Source organism: Aquarana catesbeiana, linkage group LG02 (genome assembly GCF_042186555.1).
Source record: "Aquarana catesbeiana isolate 2022-GZ linkage group LG02, ASM4218655v1, whole genome shotgun sequence".
NCBI lineage: Eukaryota > Metazoa > Chordata > Amphibia > Anura > Ranidae > Aquarana > Aquarana catesbeiana.
In genome coordinates this window covers 291,207,830-291,229,674 of record NC_133325.1, presented here as the reverse complement: position 1 = coordinate 291,229,674, position 21,845 = coordinate 291,207,830, and positions in this window count along the sequence as shown.

Below are 21,845 nucleotides of genomic sequence, written 5' to 3'. Positions count from 1 at the left end.
TAAAAAAACAATATAAAAAACAATACTATTATAAAATAATAAAAGGCATAAGTGACTGCCAGTAATGTATAAAGTGCATAACAATTGGGAGTAAGTGCATCCACAGTGAGGGGTACACAATACTAATTAGTGCAAATATAAAGTGCAGCGTGAGAAGCCTATTAGGCAGTGAGGTAGTAGTGAACTGCTAATTCATACAGTGCATAATGTGCAAAAAATGCCTTTAAAGAAAAATGAATAATAAGGTGTCTCAAATCCTTGTAAAAGGGTTGGCAAGGAAAAGTCTTATAAAACCAAAACATAAAAGTCCATAAAATTCAAAAAAATGTGACCACAACGTCCTGGCATGCGCACGTTGCAGTTAAAGTGCTCAGGTGTATCACATCCAGTGCTTCTTCGTGTAACAACACTCAGGTTAAGGTAGTGGCCCCTTACCTTTAGGTAATAGGGCAACAGCATGTAGCCAAAATGACTCTTTAGAATCCTCCTATGGGCTCCAGCGCGTCCCTCACCAACCTACGTCCTGAGATGGGGTTCCCTCAGGTTTAGTGCCGGGGCGGGGGATATAAGGGATGATGGGCAAAAGAAAAAGGCCAATAGTGTAATCCCGTTTTTGGTAGATTAACCTCTTTTATTAAAAGTATATAGGTACTCACATTAAAAAATGAACAACAGCGAATGTAGTCCAACGAGCGGCGAGCTCGTGTGCCTCTGTGGTGAATGCAGCCTGTCTCGTCCCTACGCGTGACGTCACACCACACGTGACTTCATCAGGGGATCCCCTGATGAAGTCACGTGTGGTGTGACGTCACGCGTAGGGACGAGACAGGCTGCATTCACCACAGAGGCACACGAGCTCGCCGCTCGTTGGACTACATTCGCTGTTGTTCATTTTTTAATGTGAGTACCTATATACTTTTAATAAAAGAGGTTAATCTACCAAAAACGGGATTACACTATTGGCCTTTTTCTTTTGCCACTACCTTAACCTGAGTGTTGTTACACGAAGAAGCACTGGATGTGATACACCTGAGCACTTTAACTGCAACGTGCGCATGCCAGGACGTTGTGGTCACATTTTTTTGAATTTTATGGACTTTTATGTTTTGGTTTTATAAGACTTTTCCTTGCCAACCCTTTTACAAGGATTTGAGACACCTTATTATTCATTTTTCTTTAAAGGCATTTTTTGCACATTATGCACTGTATGAATTAGCAGTTCACTACTACCTCACTGCCTAATAGGCTTCTCACGCTGCACTTTATATTTGCACTAATTAGTATTGTGTACCCCTCACTGTGGATGCACTTACTCCCAATTGTTATGCACTTTATACATTACTGGCAGTCACTTATGCCTTTTATTATTTTATAATAGTATTGTTTTTTATATTGTTTTTTTATTGATCCCACTCAATACTATCGCTGCCCCCTTATGCTGGATATAGACCCCCGCTCAGATCTTAGGGGGTATTTATATTGCATTTACCATCATTCTAGCCATCCCACCCTATAACTAATACCATCATACGCTTATCTGATTTTAACAATAGTCACGTATTCAAGTTTTATTTTTATACCATTGATTATATTTTTCTGTTAAATGCCTAGGATTAGCGCAGCACTATCCATTTTCTAGACTTACAAGGTATTTGTTTGTTTTTCAATATGTTTTCCAGGTAAATAAGTGTGTTATTCTCATTCTGACCAAGACATTTGTGCATTGCAATAAACACATGATCACTTTGAACTTTTTTAATCATTATTTATTTATTGGAAAAAAAGTTTTTCAAGCTTCAATCAGTGGTCATATAGATAGATTATTACATTTTTTTAACATGTAACACCGTCTATGGTACTAGTCAACATTTTGTTCTATTTAAAGTAATGTATAGAAGGTAGGGCTCGAAAGTAACTCAAGCCCAGGGGCCCCCACCACCCTAAGTCCTGCCCTGGATGTACCTGTACGTCATTTTGCCTGTACAGACACAGGGGTCTTTGCCCCCCCCCTCAAGACCGCTGTGTCCGGTGGATGCGGATCTTGGGGCCTGGTAATCATGTGATCGCTATGACAATTGAAAGCATTGCTGGTTCAATGATCGTCATTGTACCAGCAATCAAAGTGTAAAAAAAATCCCTGATCACCCCCCAGAGTAGTACAATGTTACAATGTAACATTGAACTACTTTGATGAAAGTAGTAAAAAAAATAGTAAAAAATTAAAAAGTAATGTTAAAACAATTAAAAATATATTGAAAATATTGAATACAAATGTATTTAATTTTTTAACATGCTGTCACAATTCAGTGTCCCTGATCACCACCACACCAGGCATATCATGATTCTATACTGTACTGGTGACAATATGTTAAAAAAAAAAAAAATTGTGAAAAAAAAATACTATTTATTTCATTTCTTATTTTTTCCAAAAATTGTGACAAAAAATTACAATGAAAAAAAACTTGCCATGTCTCTTACTACATACCTTAGACTGTCTATTTTCCAAAAAGGGGTAATTTGGGGGTATTTTTATTGTTCCTGACATTTTAAGGGCCCCAAGGAATGACTGAAGGAATCTCTATGTCAGTGGTTATTGCAAATGTGCATACACCAGAGGGGTTCTGTGAGGGTCTCAGCTCCTCACCAGTACCCAATACATCACTTCCCAGGCATCACTTCTAGTCATGCCACTGACATCACATCAAGCTGTGTGCAGCTATGCCCCAATGCGTTTCATCCTTACAACTTTGTGCAGGGGAACTAGGCGGAAGCCTGCTGGTGTGTGCACGTTTGCAATAGCTGTTGACTGAGAGATTCCTTAGATGGGATAAACTATTGTGCTTTGCTTTTATATATGTTGTGAGTAGTTTCCATGCTTTCAATAAAGTGAGCTATTGGAGCATTTTGTCTCTTGCATTTCTCATCTGGGGAGCTATGTTTGCTGCACTGGGTGGAACACACTGGAAGATTTATTTGTGTTTATTTCACTAAAGTTTTGTTGAAATTTTTGGAGTTGTATTACATATGCTTTGTTCACATATAAACACTGGGTGTTTAATAAGAGTTTATTAATATCATTATTATCATTCATTAACTGGTCTCTGTTAGCACTGGGGACTTGGGCTGATTTCCTATGCCAGGGGCATTCCTACAAGGTTTGCAGTACACAGTATAAGGTTAAAAAGCAATCCATAAGAATTCATAAAAAGTCCCAGTAGATAAAAGAACACACAAGTTTATTAAACAGTTTGTAGCCACATTTAAAAATTGGCCACACTGGCCTCTGTAGGTGATACCATGTGGGGTAAAACAAAGACGCCGGAAGTGACATCACCAGGTCATGCCATAAGGTCAAACGGAGTCAAGGAAGAGCCGCTGTTGTTAGTTTTGTGTGGAACGCATACCAGAGAGGCAGGGTGTCACCATGACAATGCATTTTTTTTTCTCTAGCAGCTATGGACTTGTTCTACAAAAATATCTTCGCCCCTTGGTTCATCCATCTTGGCACCTGATCCTTTTGGTGTGTTGCTTATTATTATTATTGCCTCTTTATGCTGTACTGAGCTTTTGATGTTTACAGCGCTGCAATTTTTTTTATTCAGAGGTATTACTAGGTAGTCGGTATATGATTTTTCAGACTTAAATATAACAATAAAATCCAACAAAGTTTGTCAGATTTGAAAGGTTATTTGATAATTGTTATATGATTTTCCAGATTTTAATGGTACAAGAAATCCAAAGAAAATTTTTCACTAGGTAATCTTTATATGATTTTGCAGTATCTATTACTACAGAATGTGATTTGTTGATTTTTTTTTCATTCTACGTGACAGAAATGCAGCTGTTTTGGAATTGTTATCTTTTGGTAAATTCTAATTTTTCTATTTGCCAGAGATAAAACCATTTTTTTCATTAGAAAAAAACAATGTTACTTTTTTATACCATCCAAAACAGATGTTAGAGTCCGCAAAAAAATATATATATAATATGGTGACTTATCTATAACTGAAACCTTAAGATGTTTGAGATATGCTGAACCATTGCATTACATGGATAGGTCAAATTGCTATTGTTATATAACCCATTTTAGCTACCAATCTTGTAATTTGACAGCTGACAGCAAACAGAATGACACTTGTAGTGACCTCCTGACACGAGACAGATGGTGCAAAATAATCTGTATATGACTTGTTCATTTCCTTTTTTTGTGAATTGCAGAATCCAAAAAATATATATGTTATTCATAGCCATACAGTTATCTAAAAATAAAGTGTAAAAAGGGACTGAATTATAAAATAACACAAAATATGCAGTGCTCACAAATTGCCCTGATACTAATATAAATGACACCCTGTGCATGATTTGTACTTGGCAGCCCCAGAACAGGCTATATGAATTAGTATTTTACTGCCATAATAAGATTTTTTTTTTTTAATATGATTTTGAAAGGTTTTTAGAGAGCATGGAATTAAAGTCAAACTCCAGGGATATATAAACATACACTAATAAAAAACACTTACTGTACGTACGGTATATATCAGAAATCGTTACCTCTGCTTGCCGACCAGCCGCCGCAGTTATACTGCGGCCGAATGGCACGGCTGGGTGAAGATGACGTTACCTTACGTCGATTTGCCTTTTGGCAAGTAGGGGCGCATGCACGCCGGCAGTGTGCCCGGAGCTGATCAGGGCCGTCTTTAATATTGTATTAATTGGGACCTGGGCAAACATTTTCTTGGGGCCCCCTCAACCGCTCTTAGACATATAACAAATAGCAGTAAGACTCAAAATCAGTTTACTGCCGCAGATCAGGCAGCAATTGCTATTGGTTGCCAGACATAGGTGTGCGCACAGGGTGTGCCAGGTGTGCCTGGGCACACCCTAATCACCCTGTGCTGCACAGATTCCCCTTGCTGCTTGGCTGCAGAGAAAGGGACTGGGGAATCTCTGTCCCCAGTCCCTTTCTCTGTCTCAAAAGTGAGACGTCAGGGGCTGTTTAGACCCCTGATATTTCACCAAATGGGGCTCCTAAAAAAAAAAAAGTGTCAAAAATAATAAACAAACAAAATGGTAAGTAATAATAAAAAAAAAAATTAAAATAAAATACTGACACCAATCTCTGCCCTACTGACGTTAACTGCTCTACTGACACTTTCCATTGCCAAACTGCTCACTGAGAGACATACTACAGGAGATGATCAGAGACTGTGGATCTAGTACAGGAGATAACCAGAGACTGCAAATCTAGTACAGGAAATAACCAGAGACTGCAGATCTAATACAGGAGATAACCAGAGACTGCGGATCTAATACAGGAGATAACCAGAGACTGCAGATCTAATACAGGAGATAACCAGAGACTGCAAATCTAGTTCAGGAGATAACCAGAGACTGCAAATCTAGTACAAGAGATAACCAGAGACTGCAAATCTAGTACAGGAGATAATCAGAGACTGCAGATCTAATACAGGAGATAACCAGAGACTGCAAATCTAGTTCAGGAGATAACCAGAGACTGCAAATCTAGTACAGGAGATAACCAGAGACTGCAAATCTAGTACAAGAGATAACCAGAGACTGCAAATCTAGTACAGGAGATAACCAGAGACTGCAGATCTAATACAGGAGATAATCAGAGACTGCGGATCTAATACAGGAGATAACCAGAGACTGCGGATCTAATACAGGAGATAACCAGAGACCAGAGCACAGGAGGTGAACTAAGAAAACATTTAAAAAATGTACCCATCAGCAGTGTACAGCTATACTGTTCATAAACAACAGGTCAGGGCTAGGATAACAGTTAACAAGCAGTCTATGGGGAGAAGGACCAACCTAGCCAGCCAGGCTCACCACCCTCTCTCATTGATTCAGGGGTGGTGCTCTCAGAGGTCCAGGTGCGGGGACCTCATGTCCATGTGCGGGCCCTCAGACGTCAAGGTTCGGGGGCCCTCAGGGGTCCGGAGGCAGGGCTTGCAAAGGTCTGGGGGCGGGACTGGAAGAGGTCCAGAGTCGGGGCTCTCAGCGCTCCTACTCCGATCTCAGCTTCGAGCATACAGGCTGCATGGGGTGGGGTCAGAGCGGCAGTGGAGCTCCCGCCCCTGCCCTGCTGGCCTTGGAAATACAGCGATGTATTTCTGTGCTCGGCGGTGTTATCATGGGCCCCAATTTGCGGGCAGCGCAGGCTTAAGGGGCTGCTTTGGCAGGCCCCCCGACAATGATAGGGCCCAGGGCAGCTGCTCCTTTTGCCCTGCATTAAAGACGGCCCTGGTGCCGATGCGAGTACCCGGCAATGTGGGTGCCCAATGCTTGTGACAGAGCAAGAACCAGGATCTGTGTGTGTAAACACACAAATGCCGGTTCTTTCAGGGAAGAGAGGAGACAGATCATGTGTTCATACAAAGTATGAATACCGATTTCTCTCTTCCCCTAGTCAATTCCATCCCCCCACAGTTAGAACACACCTAGGGAACCCAGTTAACCCCTTCAGTGCCAGTGACATTTATACTGTAATCAGTGAATTTTTATATCACTGCCATTACTAGTAAAAAAAAAAAATAATAATAATTATAAAAATGCCATAAATCTATCCCCTATTTTGTAGACTCTATAACTTTTGCGCACACCAATCAATATACGCTTATTGGGATTTTTTTTACCAAAAATATGTAGAAGAATACATATTGGCCTAAACTGAGGAAAAACTTTTTTTTTTTTTTTTAAATGTGCGATATTTATTATAGCAAAAAGAAAAAGATATTGTATTTTTTTCAAAATTGCCGCTCTTCTTTTGTTTATAGCGCAAAACTTAAAAAACCGCAGAGGTGATCAAATACCACCGAAAGAAAGCTCTATTTGTGGGAAAAAAAGGACGTCAATTTTGTTTGGCTACAGCTTCGCATGACTGCGCAATTGTCAGTTAAATCGACGCAGTGCTGTATCGCAAAAAATGGCCTGGTCATTGAGCAGCCAAATCTTCCGGGGCTGAAGTGGTTAAATGTATATTGTATGTAAATATTGTAAATACCTGATTTTGACTTGATGTCAGCCCCTAGTCTGCTATACTGCAGCACTAAGACTGTAATGCCCCGTACACACGGTCGGACTTTGTTCGGACATTCCGACAACAAAATCCTAGGATTTTTTCCGACGGATGTTGGCTCAAACTTGTCTTGCATACACATGGCCACACAAAGTTGTCGGAAAATCCGATCGTTTTAAACGCGGTGACGTAAAACATGTACGTCGGGACTATAAACGGGGCAGTGGCCAATAGCTTTCATCTCTTTATTTATTCTGAGCATGCGTGGCACTTTGTCCGTCGGATTTGTGTACACACGATCGGAATTTCCGACAACGGATTTTGTTGTCGGAAAATTTTATCTCCTGCTCTCCAACTTTGTGTGTCGGAAAATCCGATGGAAAATGTCCGATGGAGCCCACACACGGTCGGAATTTCCGACAACTTGCTCCGATCGGACATTTTCCATCGGAAAATCCGACCGTGTGTACGGGGCATAAGAGGGAAGAGTGACACTTGAGATGAATAGGGTGACCTGTATGTATATGTTCAAAAAAAGAAAAATGTTGTCATAACCAAAGAGCAAAGCGAAAGAGATAGCCTTCTCATTCTGTTACTGCTTATTCATTCCCCAGTCACGGGATGGGACAGTTTGATGAGCTAGGTGTGTTGTTTAACTGCAGCAGAGAAAGGTAAGGTCACAGACTAGCTGTGCTGTCTGGCAGGGCTGTGTAAATCACAGTACTGGATAGACAGTAATACAAATCATTTTTCCTACTTCATTTGTGTATTTAGCTGTTTACATAGAGTTTAGGTGTAAAATGCCATTTTTTCACTTTGCCATTTTGCCCGTTATATAAACATTGCATATGTGTAGTTTTTATTAAAACTTTATTTTTTTATTTTTTTGTTTACAAACTTTTTTCTTGCAAAAAAAGTAAAAAACAATAGTATACAAGAACAAACAAATGCCACAAACATGACAGAGATACAAAACAGTGCAGTAAGATTGTAGTAAGGTGACATTTTTTTAAACTGAGTTGCACAATAGAACTGTCAAAGAAACTGGATCACCAAGTAAGGGTTGTCCAAATCGCAAACCAATCAAACGTTAAAGAGGAAGTAAACCCTGATGGGTTTACTTCCTCTTTGTTTCCCTGCAAAGGTAAAGCATAATGGGCTACTATGCATCGCATAGTAGCCCATTATGTGTCACTTACCTGACACGGGAGCCTGCGATGTCACCGCTGTCCCCTCTGCTACGGAGCGTCCATCTTCTTTCTGGGTATCATGGCTCTGGTGCTGTGATTGGCCGGAGCCGCGATGACGTCACTCCCGCGCATGCACACTGGAGCCGCCACTAATGGCATATCGCCGTTAGCAGCGGCATGCTCAGTGCGCCTGCGTGCCCCTGTCTACGGCGCATGCGCCGTAGACAGCGGTGCCTGTCTTTTTGCAAATCTCTCCTAGGTTTAGGAGATATTTCTTGGACCTACAGGTGAGCCTTAATCTAGGCTTACCTATAGGTCAAAGTGGTCTGTAAGGGTTTACAACCACTTTAAATAGGCACACTATAATATATGAATAGACAAAGGATGTGCAGCATATAAAGACTTTATAGCATCTCCAATCAAAACAGGACTGAAAACTAAAAAGAAAACTCAGTCCGCAAGAAAACAAAAAAAATAAAACAAAACTCAAAGCCATTACATGAGGGCCAAATGTCATGGCGCCCATAGTCATAAGAACAATTCAATCTGAGTGGTGGTAAATGAACCATGGGTCCCATTTCGCATAAAAAAAAAAGGTTTGAAAAAATGTTTCCATCAACATGATTTGGTAAATACGTGAAAATACTTGTACAATGTCTTGTGCCTAAGACCATAGATAGAAGAGAACAAGTTACTGAAATATGGTTCCCATGGAAAGTACTTGTACAGTCAGATGAGGGGAGGAGGCTACTCAGAAGTGAGGAGGGGGAATGAAGCCGACTAGGCAGGAAGTAGGGGAGTCTGGGCAGATGGCTCTTCCTCTCTGGGTAAGGGGGGGGGGGTTTAAATTCTTTTTTTGTTGTTTTTTTCTTGTGTTCTGTATGCTTTGTTTTTTTATGTTTAAATATGATTAAAATAACAGGAGAACTGAAATCTCGGAGGTATGCTGATGTAGAAATATGAGGAGAGGGTTAAGTATGTTTGCAAAGTATAAGTAGGTAGGGAAACCGAGTATTCCCGATGACCAATTTTTGTTATGGAATATATATGATGTGACTGTAATGTGACTATGATGTATTGTTTTTCTCTCTTTCTTTTCTCTTGTAAAAATAAATAAAGAATTTATAAAAAAGGAAACACTTGTAAAAATAGGTACCACATTAGATTTCCAGTTTAGGGCAATTGTCTATTGCATAAATACACAGGTAGTATGTATAAGTCTCAACAAGTGTTGGGGACTTCAGGGATTTTAACAAACAGAAGGCAATGTTCATGTGTCAGAGTAAGACGTCTGCCATTCCTGCAAATTAATTCAAAGGAGGTATGGGAATCAGTTGGAATCAGGGAATAATGTGTTAGAAAAAAATGCCTTATTTGTAAATAATGATATAATTGCCAAGAGAGGACATTTTTTTGGGTCTGCAGCTGAGGAAAAGAAATAAACCTTGACTCAAATGGAAGATCCATTACCGTAGTAAGGCCTTGCTTTATCCACCATTGAAATGCATTTGGATTATCAAAAGCTGCAGAAAGCATGAGATCACTTAAGAACAAAGCCAAGGGGGGAGCTTTGGAGATGAGTGATAACTTTTGTCTATATAGTATATAGATCCCATAATTTCAATGATTGGATGACTACTGTATTATGGTTCAATATGTCCGATATTAGGACCTCAGAGGACCATAATGAATCTGGAAGGTAGTGTGGAGAGATGGAGGCCTGAGCCAAGGGACATGAGGGTCTATAATATTCCATTGGGATAATTGTGAGAATCTACTTGCAATATAATATAACCATATTTGAGGGACTCCAATGCTGCCTGACCTATGAGAACAGTGCAGAACTGCCCTGGCAAACCTTGGAAATTTACCTTGCCAGATGAGATAAGACTTGGAAATAAAAAAAAAATAGGTAGAGATTGAAATAGGTACAGGAGTTTGGGAAGAATAGACATTTTTATAGCTGTTGTTCTTCCCAAAAAGGAAATGTGATAAGCAGATCTGATTTTGATAAATAAAGGGGGCAATTACTGCTAAATAAAGATTTACAGCTTCCGGGCAGAGTGATCCCCAGGTAAGAAAGGGAGAATGTTGTCCAAATGAAAGGAAAAGATGCTTTAAATGTTTTCAGCTCAGAAGGGGTAAAACTGATAGGCAGGGTCACCGATTTAGTCACATTAACAGAGAGACCTGATAGCTTAGCAAATTTTGTTAGACCTTGAGAAAATGAAGCAACAAAACAGTAGGGTTAGATAGAAACAACAGCACATCGTCTGCATACATACAAAGTTTAAAATGCAAAGGTACTTTAACATACCCCGTGATATCAGGGTGAAATAGGATGACAGTGGCAAAGGGTTCAATGGCCAACGCAAAAATTAGGGGTGACAAGGGACAGCCCTGTCGGGTACCCCTAACGAGCTGAAAAAAGTCAGAATTACAACCTGAAATTCTAGAGCTCGTAAAAATTCACCCAGAAAGCCGTAGCACTGTAAAAGAAGCAACATATAGTGCCATGAAACACTATCAAAGGCCTTGTTGAGGTCAAGGCTGAGAAGCAACAATTTTTTAGAGAATAAATTTGCATCTTGTATGATGTTGATGACCAAGTTGATGTTATTAGTGATAAAACGGTTGGGAATGAAACCAGACTGATATGACAAGATCAGGGAAGGTATAATGGCAGCTAGGCAATCCGCAAGGATTCTGCTAAAGATCTTTAGGTCATTGTTGATCACTGAGATCTATAGTTTCGGGACAGGTAGTGGTCTTTATTGGATTTTGGGATCAGAGGAATGTTAGCTAAGAGCATTTCCTCAGGGAACCTATGACCTTGAAGAATATAATTAAAAAGCTGAACCGGTCTTGGGATAGTTGAGAATAATTTTTTTGTAATACACAGAGGTAAATCCACCTGGGCCTGGAGCAGAACCCTTTTTGAGGGATTTAATAACCTTGGAAACCTCAGGCAGAGTAACAGGAGAGTTTAACATTTTTAATTGTGAAGGGGTAAGGGTAGGGATCAGGATATAGGCAAACCAAGGGAATCATATCTGCAGAAGGTTCAGATAGGGGGAGATAAAAGAGATGAGTACAGATTTTCAAACATTTTTAAAACCTCCTGCGGATGAGAGGTAGTCAAGTCTGTAGGGGTGTGTAACTTATAGACATGAGGGGGATGTAGAGACATGTTCAGCTTTCTAGCAAATGGAGTTGAGGCAGTATTACTATGCAACAAAATTTTTGTCTGAGACCATCTCAAAGCCTTTTCAACTTTGGCATACAACAAGGAATCTAATTCTAAGTGCTTCTGTTTAATGGAGTGCCTAGTGGACGCTGGTGGAGATCAGAAGATTTTTTATACAGTTGGTCTAGTTCTCGAATGAGTGATAAAATTTGTTGTTGATTAGATTTATTCCGGGAAGCTGCTAAACCAATTAATTTACCCCTTAAAACTGCATTATGAGCAACCCATTCTCAAAGTATTCGTCTATCGCCTTTGAAACCTCTGCCTCCATAGCCGCATCTGAGAGTAAAGCTACATTCAGTCTCCAAGTGTATAGGGTAGGTGCAAGTTCAATAAACTTGGTGACAGAGGAGGCAATTTGATGGTCAGACCATACACAATTATGGATGGAAGCATTAGTTGAGTTAGCTAGGATAATAAGGCTTGTAATAAATGGAATCCAGCCTAGCATAGCTGTTATGGGGATGTGAATAAAATGTGTACTCCTTGGCCTCAATATTGTGAGCCCTCCAAGTATCGATCAATTGAGAGTCACAAAGTCTGATGGAGAGAGACTTGGGGAACAACTGGGAGTGAGAAGTGGGTGTACTTCTGTCTAGTGATGGGTATGCTACCATATTAAAATCCCTTCTAATTATCATAAGGGGAGACTAGTATTTAGTAAGAAGCTCAAAAAAGGCAGCATAAAAGGAGGCAGAAGAGGGGTCCTCCAACCCCTCTATAGACCAGCATGCGGCGTGATCTCTCCAAGACGGGTCCTCCCCTGGGATCTCCTCGGTTGTCCAGCTTCGCCAAGCTGGAACAGAGGCGAACTTTAATCTTCCTAATGCACAATTTACTAAATTTACCTAACATGCGGTAGATTGCAAATCTACCAGCGCTACATACTCCCCCCACTACAATAGACGTTGTCCCCAACGTCTGTCCTGACACAGTAACAGTAACTATCAAGCCTGAGAGTAAGCATTTGAGTTTCTTATAACTTTAGACAGACAAATAGAGAGAGAAAGGACAGTTTAAAGACACTATGAGACTTATATCTATAAAACATTATGTTCACAGCCGTAAACAAAACCACAGTATAATGGTACACAACCTCACTAACTAACTAGCTGAAAAGCCTCCCAGCTCTATATATGATCCGATGATCCCTGAAAAGGAAACAAACATAGTTAAACACACACATATACATCCTATACAACAGTAGGAGCAAAGTCTCATTAAAAATGAAACTCTCTTCCCACAATCTACATTAGAAAAAAATATATACTTTAGGAGTCCATCCCTGCATAAGAACTTTTTTTTTTTTATAAAAGAAATCCGGCTAGCAAACAAGAAGTCCTTGGATTTAAACACAGAACAGGATCCATAGATCTTGACCACGCAGACCTTTTTACCCTGCCACTATCTAACTAGGTAATTTCAAAGTTCTATTGTCCATAATTACCAGTAAAACCGAGGATCTGGCAAGGTTAACGATTTCCCTTCTTTATCCACAGTGGTAATAAAGTACACAACACAATGTCCTTTCTTGGTCTGCAAATTACCACTTTATTGGCATAGATGTGCCGACCGAAGTAGCCTCTGGCAAAGTCCCAGCAACAGTACTGTGTGTTTCCACACAGGGTGACGTCTTCCCAGAACTCAGGGCAGTCCATTCAGAAAAAGTCATTGTGGAGCCAACATCTTTGCCTTGTGACCACAATAGCTCTTGCGACATGGTTTCAAACAAGTCATCATCACCGGAAAGATCCGACATGGATTCTATTTCCGAGTCTCTCAATTCTTCAGCTGGCAAATATTTATTTACAGTCCCCAACAGTGGCTTACCCGTTCCGGACGTAGACTCTGGTAGCTCCGGCTCAGGCATCCTCTGGGGTAGGCCTCGACCAAGGCCGCGGGAAGCCTTTACATAGCCCACCTTCTTCTGAGTAGGCACCACAGGAGCAGGCGTAGTGGACTCAGGAACCAAAGCAATGTCTCTGGTCGAGACAACAGCAACAATGTCTTTTTCTGGAACATTGTTAGTAGCAACAGGCAAAGTGGCAGCCCGTCGCTCCCTTTCTGTAGCAATAGCAGCCTCAACTTTAGCGATAGCTGTCACCCAATCCATCCGATAGGCACGGGGCAACATGGTAGGTTGCTCCACCACAAAAAGATATTCTCCACACTGTGGACATCGGCCGAATGGACGAAGATGCACGGCCAATCCTTCGCATCGATGGCAGGTCATGCCCAATCCCTCAACATCTCCCGAGGTATACAGGACAAACCTCCCCTGCGGCTTCAATCTAACTCCAGTATTCGTGAGCAAAGTCCCAGATTGCACAGTATTCATCACGGTGCTTGCAGAGAACACTCTGGGTCCCACAACCGATTGCAATGCCGAAAAAGACATGGCCACACTCTGATCTTCTCAGCACGATCACGAGGCCTCTCTTTCCCTCTGGCGCCAAACACATACATGCGTCCCACGCGGTAGCAAGTAGGGTAACTCCTTCCACTTGTTCTTCCAGTCACGTAACTCTCTGGCCTTTCTCTGGCGCCCAGTGTCTACGGACATAGAAGCAAAGTTCTGCAGTGTAACCTTTCCTCTTCCTGAAAAGATTTTCTTTCAAAGTCCAGCTCTTCTCTGTAAACTCCCGGTAAAACACTCCACTGGGTTGCAGTAACTGACGGTCAACAAATCCCGGACGACGCACCCACATGTAGCACTAACTCACGGTGGAGCTGCTGGTTTAAGCGGGTCTGTTACCTTCACTCTGCTTCCCTCTGTTTCACCGGCACCGGGTTTAGGGTTCTGTTGAGTTTACTTCTGGATGACACACGCACCAACACTGGAGTACGTTTTCAAAGCTTTATTAAACAAACAACTTAGGAAGTAGCAGGAAAGAGGTAGAAAGGAAACTCGCAGAAGAAACTCAAATATTCTCTGAAAGGGTTCTCTTGACAAAATGTCCTGGTAGGATTCAAATACTATTTGAAATGCGCTCCGCTCGTGGGACACACTCCTTGCTCGTCTGGATAGGCCTCTCTTACCGGTCTAGCAACCAGCACGCAGCATGAATCAAAGTCTCTGCCACAGACTTGCTTGGAAATAAAAATCCGTACGATCCTTTGCCACAGGATGTATAGATTTGCAGTAGTGAAAGTCAGTCACAGTGCTTGAACCTTTAAGCCGAGCCGGCAACACTATGCTGTATAATTAGTTTTGGATACGTCCTCCAACCGAGTCACCAGGCACCTCTATAGACCAGCATGCGGCGTGATCTCTCCAAGACGGGTCCTCCCCTGGGATCTCCTCGGTTGTCCAGCTTCGTCACACAGGACCGACAGCTCAGGACCATTCCTCGGCCACGGTGGCAGGCTCCAGACAGGCCTCTGGACCCACCCCTGCGCCGCAGTATCGTGGGCCTCCCGGACGGAGGACCACGAGGTAGCTCCTTAAAGCATACCTGTCGGCCAGGAGGGCCAGCAGGTGGCTGTAAAATGAACCCCAAAATATGGCGTCTGTCCCATAAATACCCTCGCCCCAGAATGCAACTCGGAGGACCACCTCCACCGAGCGTGCCTCCGGGACAGAGGAACATCCATACGCTTCAACACGTTGCCTTTCCAACCCTGACCAGTGGTAACAGTGACACCCACCGTTCAGCACGGAAACACCCACAACGTCAGCCAAGCTGGAACAGAGGCGAACTTTAACCTTCCTAACGCATAATTTACTAAATTTACTTAACATGCGGTAGATTGCAAATCTACCAGCGCTACAGTAAATAATCTTTCACCCTTGGAAATATCCATATTCCTAAATATTTAAAGGATGTCCCAACTTTATTTGCTGAGCCTCACTTGGAATGTTCAAGTTAGTTTCATCTAAAGGAAATATAACAGATTTGTCGCAATTAATGACAAAGCCTGAGAATGAGCCAAAGGTTTTTATAAGGGTCATTAAGGAAATCAAGGAATTATCCATGTCTCCGAGAAACATCAAAGCGTCTTCTACATATAAAGAAATTTTTTCATTCCAACCTGCAAATATCCTCAGACTGTCGAACGGCTTCTACTAGCGGCTCTACAGCCAGTGCGAATAGCAATGGGGACAAGGGACACACCTGTCGAGGGCCCCTTTATAACGAAAAAAATTCTGTCACTAACCCATTCATTTGCATGAAGCAGAATATAATAACTTAACCCAGCGTATAAATCTATCTCCCAGGCCAAACCTGTCCAGAACCTCCCCTGTTGAATGCCTTTGCAGCGTCAAGTGACAAAATAGCTCTCTTCCCCAGGTTTTCTGATGGTAGCTGCATGTTTAAAAAAGTCTCCTTAAATTGGTCGCTGTAGACCTGGTATGTATGAAACCAGACTGATCTGGGTAGATCAATCCCTGCATAACCCTACCCAATCTCATTGCCAAAATCCTTGCCAGAATCTTAATGTCCGAATTTAACAATTATATTGAGCGGTAAGATTCCGGAGCCAGAAGATCCTTATCTGGTTTTGTCAGTACAATGATACAGGCATCGTTCATAGAGTCTGGAAGTTTGAAAGATTCCCAAGCCTGGTTAAGTACCTTCAATAATTCCGACAACAAGACATCCCCATATTTTTTTATACTTCTGACGGTAACCCGTCTAGACCTGGAGCTTTACTATTTGGAGATTTTGCCACTGCCCAGAGTCAGAGGGGCATTGAGCTCCCCTCTAACCATAGTAGAGAGAGAAGGCAGTTTTAAGGGGTCTAGAAATTCTCTAAGGCGTGACATGGGATAATCAACTTTGCTCTGGTTCAAGTTACTATAAAAGGAGCAGAAGGAGCTCATAATTTCATTTTGATCATGTGTAACCTTGCCCCCTACTGTATGAACAGCAGAAATAAAATTTGTATTTTCTTGAGAGTTCGCTATTATCACTAGCATGTGACCCGGTCGCTCACCCTCCTCAAAACCGCGACATCTGGAAAGAAAACAAGCATGATCAGCATTATCCAAGGTTGTTTATCTATATATTAATTGCACATCTTTCCAGGCACAGCAGTTAGAGGGGGTAGGATCCTGTATATACTGAGCTTCCCTTTGCTGCACCTCAACTGTTAACGAAGACTCCCATTCTAAGTTGGATTTCTTACGAACGCTTATTGCCTTCAATAGGACACACCATAGAAAGGCTCTCATGGTATCCCAAACCACCTGAAGTGAAGCAGATGTCTCATTAATGCAGAAAAACTTACTCCCTGAGACAACTCTTTTAACCAAAAAGCAGGGACATGCCAGTTAGGCGTAATCCTAGGTTTTATTTTTACTAAGGTGACAAAAATGGGGGAGTGGTCTGATAAGCCCCTAGTCATATATTGTGTATTAGACACCCATGGAAGATCTGAGTCTGTGCCCAGCGCCAAGTCTATTCTTGATAAAGTCTGGTAAGTATTAGAACAGCACGAAGGCTTGGGCATAGGACAGCGGGTTTTTAAGTTGCCATATGTCCTGTAAACCCGATTCAATTTACTAACCCTTTAGGTGTCGGTTTATGAAGCAGTGAAAACATTTCACTGCTTCATTCTCCAGCATTCTCAGAGGAGATCTTTCTCCTCTGTGTGCCAGTTTATGAAGCTTTGTAGATCACTTCTCCTTTGGAGGAGTGAAGTGATCTACAAACGCTTCATACGGTGGAAGAATGGCTCCTGATACTGGAATCTCGTGAGACTTTACAAGATTACAGTACCAGAAATTCACAGAAACACCGAGATGTCAGTTTATTAAGCAGTGATAAATTATCACTGCTCAGTACACGGACAGATGGCGTGGTTAATGCTAATAAAATAAAGAGTCCACCTAACATAATATATAAATATTTATACACACATACCCACGTTATATATACATACATATATATATATATATATATATATATATATATATATATATATGACAGGGGGCATGGTTACTGTCTTGGGGGGTCTGACCGAGGTAGAAGGAAGTTAATAATCTTCCTCTTTCCTCCTCACATCCCCCAGGATTCTCTCTTCATTCCCCGATTCTCCACCTCTGAGCTTGTGAATTGGGGAGGGTGAATTCTGACTCAGATCACCAGTGAAATGCTGAAATCACAGCTTCATAAACTGGCCGTTTCTGTGTCAGTCAATGAGGATTCTCAGTGTGCGGAGATCATCGTCTGGATCACCGCTGTTCACTGCTTCATAAATGGGCACCTTAGTGAGATGCTAGATACTTACTGCTGTAAGTGGGACTAGATCGATATTTGCTGTAAGAAGGAGTAAGGAAGATGTGCTGAATACTGCTCACATGCGTTAGTTCCAATTCTGAAATCTCCACCTCTCCTGCTCACACAGTGCTGTAGAGTGGGGACAAAATATCCTTTGATCTGGCTAAAACAGGAGCCAAATCATGGAGATGGAGGAGGGTGGAGAAGCTCTGCATCACAGTGGATGCGACTAGCTGAACACAGCCACGGTCATGCAGTTCAGTGTGGTGATTAAACACGAAGTGTAACCATTTAGAAGACAGCCTGGAACTGCAGACAATAACAAACATGTTATACTTACCTCCTCTGTGCAGTGATTTTGCATAGAGTGGCCCCAATCCTCCTTTTCTGGGGTCCCCTTGCGACGCTCCTAGCTCCTCCTTTTCTTGAGTGCCCCTATGGAGAGCCGCTCTCCCTGGGGGCACTCGTGCGAGCGCGCTCATCAGTCCTGCTTCTGCGTCCATTGACACAGACAGCAGGACTCAGCCTCGCTCCTGTGTCACTGGATTTGATTAACAGCAGTGGAGGCCAATGGCTCAATCTATCCAATGAGGACCCGAGACAGCAGCTGGACCTGCTGTGCTCATCCCTGTCAGTAAGTAAAATGGGGGCTCTAGGGGGTGGGGGGTTGCTGCATCACAAAAGGTTTTTCACCTTAATACATTAAGGTGAAAAGCCAAAAGAGTTTACAACCCCTTTAACATGAAAAAATGTAACTGATGCTAGGTCCACCTCAAAGTCTGCATTCAAAACTGTCAATATGGAACCAAAGGTTGCTTTAAGAATGCTACTTGAAGCTTGTGAAATCGTTTTCAAATGCTTGCTGATGAAGCTCTTTAATACATTGCAAAGCTAAGATTCAAGCATGTCTGTATTGTTAGGAACTTAGTCTGTCAACAGAAGTTTGTTTAAGCTGTTAGTAACCTTTACACCATATACATAAATAAGAATTAAAGTACATTACTTTTAAAATATGCATTTGCATAGCACTATATACATGCAAAGTGAAATGTCATAACAAAGTAAAAACAGAATTTGCAACATGTGTTGAGTGTTCTGTGCTTTATGAAATATTTAACAAAAAATTTCCACTTTAAGGTCAAATTGCAGACAACACGTTGATGAGCTAATTGACAATGGTGCTGCCTATTTACCAGGTGGTTGGGGATTGGAATATTTTTTATTACTACACTAGAACTGATCACATTATGGGAGAACCAGGCTCCTGGAACACAGTACTGTTCTTCAGCAAAATTGCTGGCATCACTATAACAAAAACTATAGGCCAGAAGCAGTTAAGAATCTGAAAATCTTTTTCCTGAAACATGTACAGTATCTCACAAAAGTGAGTACACTCCTCACATTTTTATAAATATTTTATTATATCTATTATGTATTTTCATGTGACAGTACCGAAGAAATTACACTTTGCTACAATGTAAAGTAGTGAGTGTACCGCTTGTATAACAGTGTAAATTTGCTGTCCCCTCAAAATAACTCAACATACAGCCATTAATGTCTAAACCGTTGGCAACAAAAGTGAGTAAACCCCTAAGTGAAAATATTCAAATTGGGCCCAATTAGCCATTTTCCTTCCCCGGTGTCATAGGACTTGTTAGTGTTACAAGGTCTCAGGTGTGAATGGGGAGCAGGTGTGTAAAATTTGGTGTGATCGCTCTCACTCTCTCATACTGGTCATTGGAAGTTCAATATGGCATCTAATGGCAAAGAACTCTCTGAGGATCGGAAAAAAAGAATTGTTTCTCTACCTAAAGATGGCCTAGGCTATAAGAAGATTGCCAAGATAAATACAAGGCCAAGGATAGATCCAAGGGAAAAAGATCAAGCTTATAAGAAGATTGCCAAGACCCTGAAACTGAGCTGCAGCACAGTGGCCAAGACCATACAGCAGGACAGGTTCTACTCAGAACAGGCCTCACCATGGTTGACCAAACAAGTTGAGTGCTTGTGCTCAGCATCATATCCAGAGGTTGTCTTTGAGAAATAGATGTATGAGTGCTGCCAGCATTGCTGCAGAGGTTGAAGGGGTGGGGGTGTCAGCCTGTCAGTGCTGAGACCATACGCCGCACACTGCATCAAATTGGTCTGCATGGCTATCGTCCCAGAAGGAAGATGGTGCACAAGAAAGCCTGCAAACAGTTTGATGAAGATAAGCAGACTAAGACATGAATTACTGGAACTATGTCCTGTGATGAGACCAAGGTAAACTTATTTGGTTCAGATGGTGCCAAGCATGTGTGGTGGCAACCAGGTGAGGAGTACAAAGACAAGTGTGTCTTGCCCACAGTCAAGCATGGTGGTGGGAGTGTCATGGTCTGGGGCTGCATGAGTGCTGCCGACACTGGGGAGCTACAGTTCATTGAGGGAACCATGAATGCCAACATGTACTGTGACATACTGCAGCAGAGCATGATCAGAGCAGATCATGATCCCCCCCTTTGGAGACTGGGCCACAGGGCAGTATTCCAACATAATAAGGACCCCAAACACACCTCCAAGATGACCACTACCTAGCTAAAGAAGCTTAGGGTAAAGGTGATGGACTGTCCAAGCATGTCTCCAGACCTAAACGCTATTGAGCATCTGTGGGGCATCCTCAAATGGTAGGTGGAGGAGCGGATGGTCTCTAACATCCACCAGTGCATTATGTCATGGAGGAGTGGAAGAGGACTCAAGTGGCAACCTGTGACACGCGGGTGAACTCCATGCCCAAGAAAGTCAAGGTAGTGCTGGAAAATAATGGTGACCACACAAAATATTGACACTTTGGGCCCAATTTGTACATTTTCGCTTAGGGGTGTACTCACTTTTGTTGCCAGCAGTTTAGACATTAATGGCTGTGTGTTGAGTTATTTTGAGAGGACAGCAAATGTACACTGTTATACAAGCTGTACACTCACTACTTTACATTGTAGCAAAGTGTAATTTCTATAGTGTTGTCACATAAAAAGATATAATAAAATATTTACAGAAATGTGAGGGAGTGTACTCACTTTTGTGAGATACTGTATATAATGTAAAAAAGGTAAATGTCTATAGTCAGATTATTTTATCACAAACAGAACTGGGATTTCACTTTTAGTTAATCTATGTGAGAAACAGAAGGCAAATGTCCACAATTTCCTAGAACTAGAATGTAAAGGGGTCAATTCACAAAGCTTTACTGCATAGGATAAGGGTATCATATTACTCATTTGCATAAATTATTGCATGTGGTAAAGTATGTTCAATTCACACAAAAAAAAATGATTATGCAGTATTTACCAAAAAAAGCTCTAAAGTCCAATTCACAAATGGACCAGAGAGTAAAAAAGCATGCGATAATTACCATCAGGGGCACAAAATCTGAGGTTTCTCAGTAGTTATTCAGTGATTGCACTGACTAGGGAATATCATATTTCTGTGGGGTCCCAAATGTCCTATATACTAGTTTCACACCTGGTATTTTACACTGTAATGATTACCTACTGTAAAAATGGTGCACAGTATTTTGTTGCAAACACTTTATACAGTATTAGCTACAAAAATGATGTTATAAAATGATACAGTGCTAGGTTCAGTTTAACCACTTGAACCAGGCTTTTTCTGGCACTTTTTGTTTACAAGTTTAATCAGTATTTTTTGCTCGAAAATTACTCATAACCTCCAAACATTATACATTTTTTTTAGCAGAGGTCCTAGGGAATAAAGGTGTGGGTTTTGTAATTTATGTCACATGGTATTTACAAACGCAGTTTTTGGGAAAAAATTCAAAAATATACTTTTTTAAACGGTAATGCAAAAAAACACAATACATAGCCCAATTTTGTAAAAGAAAGATGATGATAAAAGATGAGATCCCGCTGAATAAATAAATACAAAAACTTGTCACACTTTAAAATTGTGTACGCCTGCACAACGGCAACAACCAACGTAAATTACCAACGTAATATGCGTCGCCCCAGGCATCGTCAGATTAGCGCCAGTACCGCTAACACCCACGCACGCACCGTACACCTCCCTTAGTGGTATAGTATCTGAACGGATCAATATCTGATCCGAGCAGATCTATACTAGCGTCCCCAGCAGTTCAGGGTTCCCAA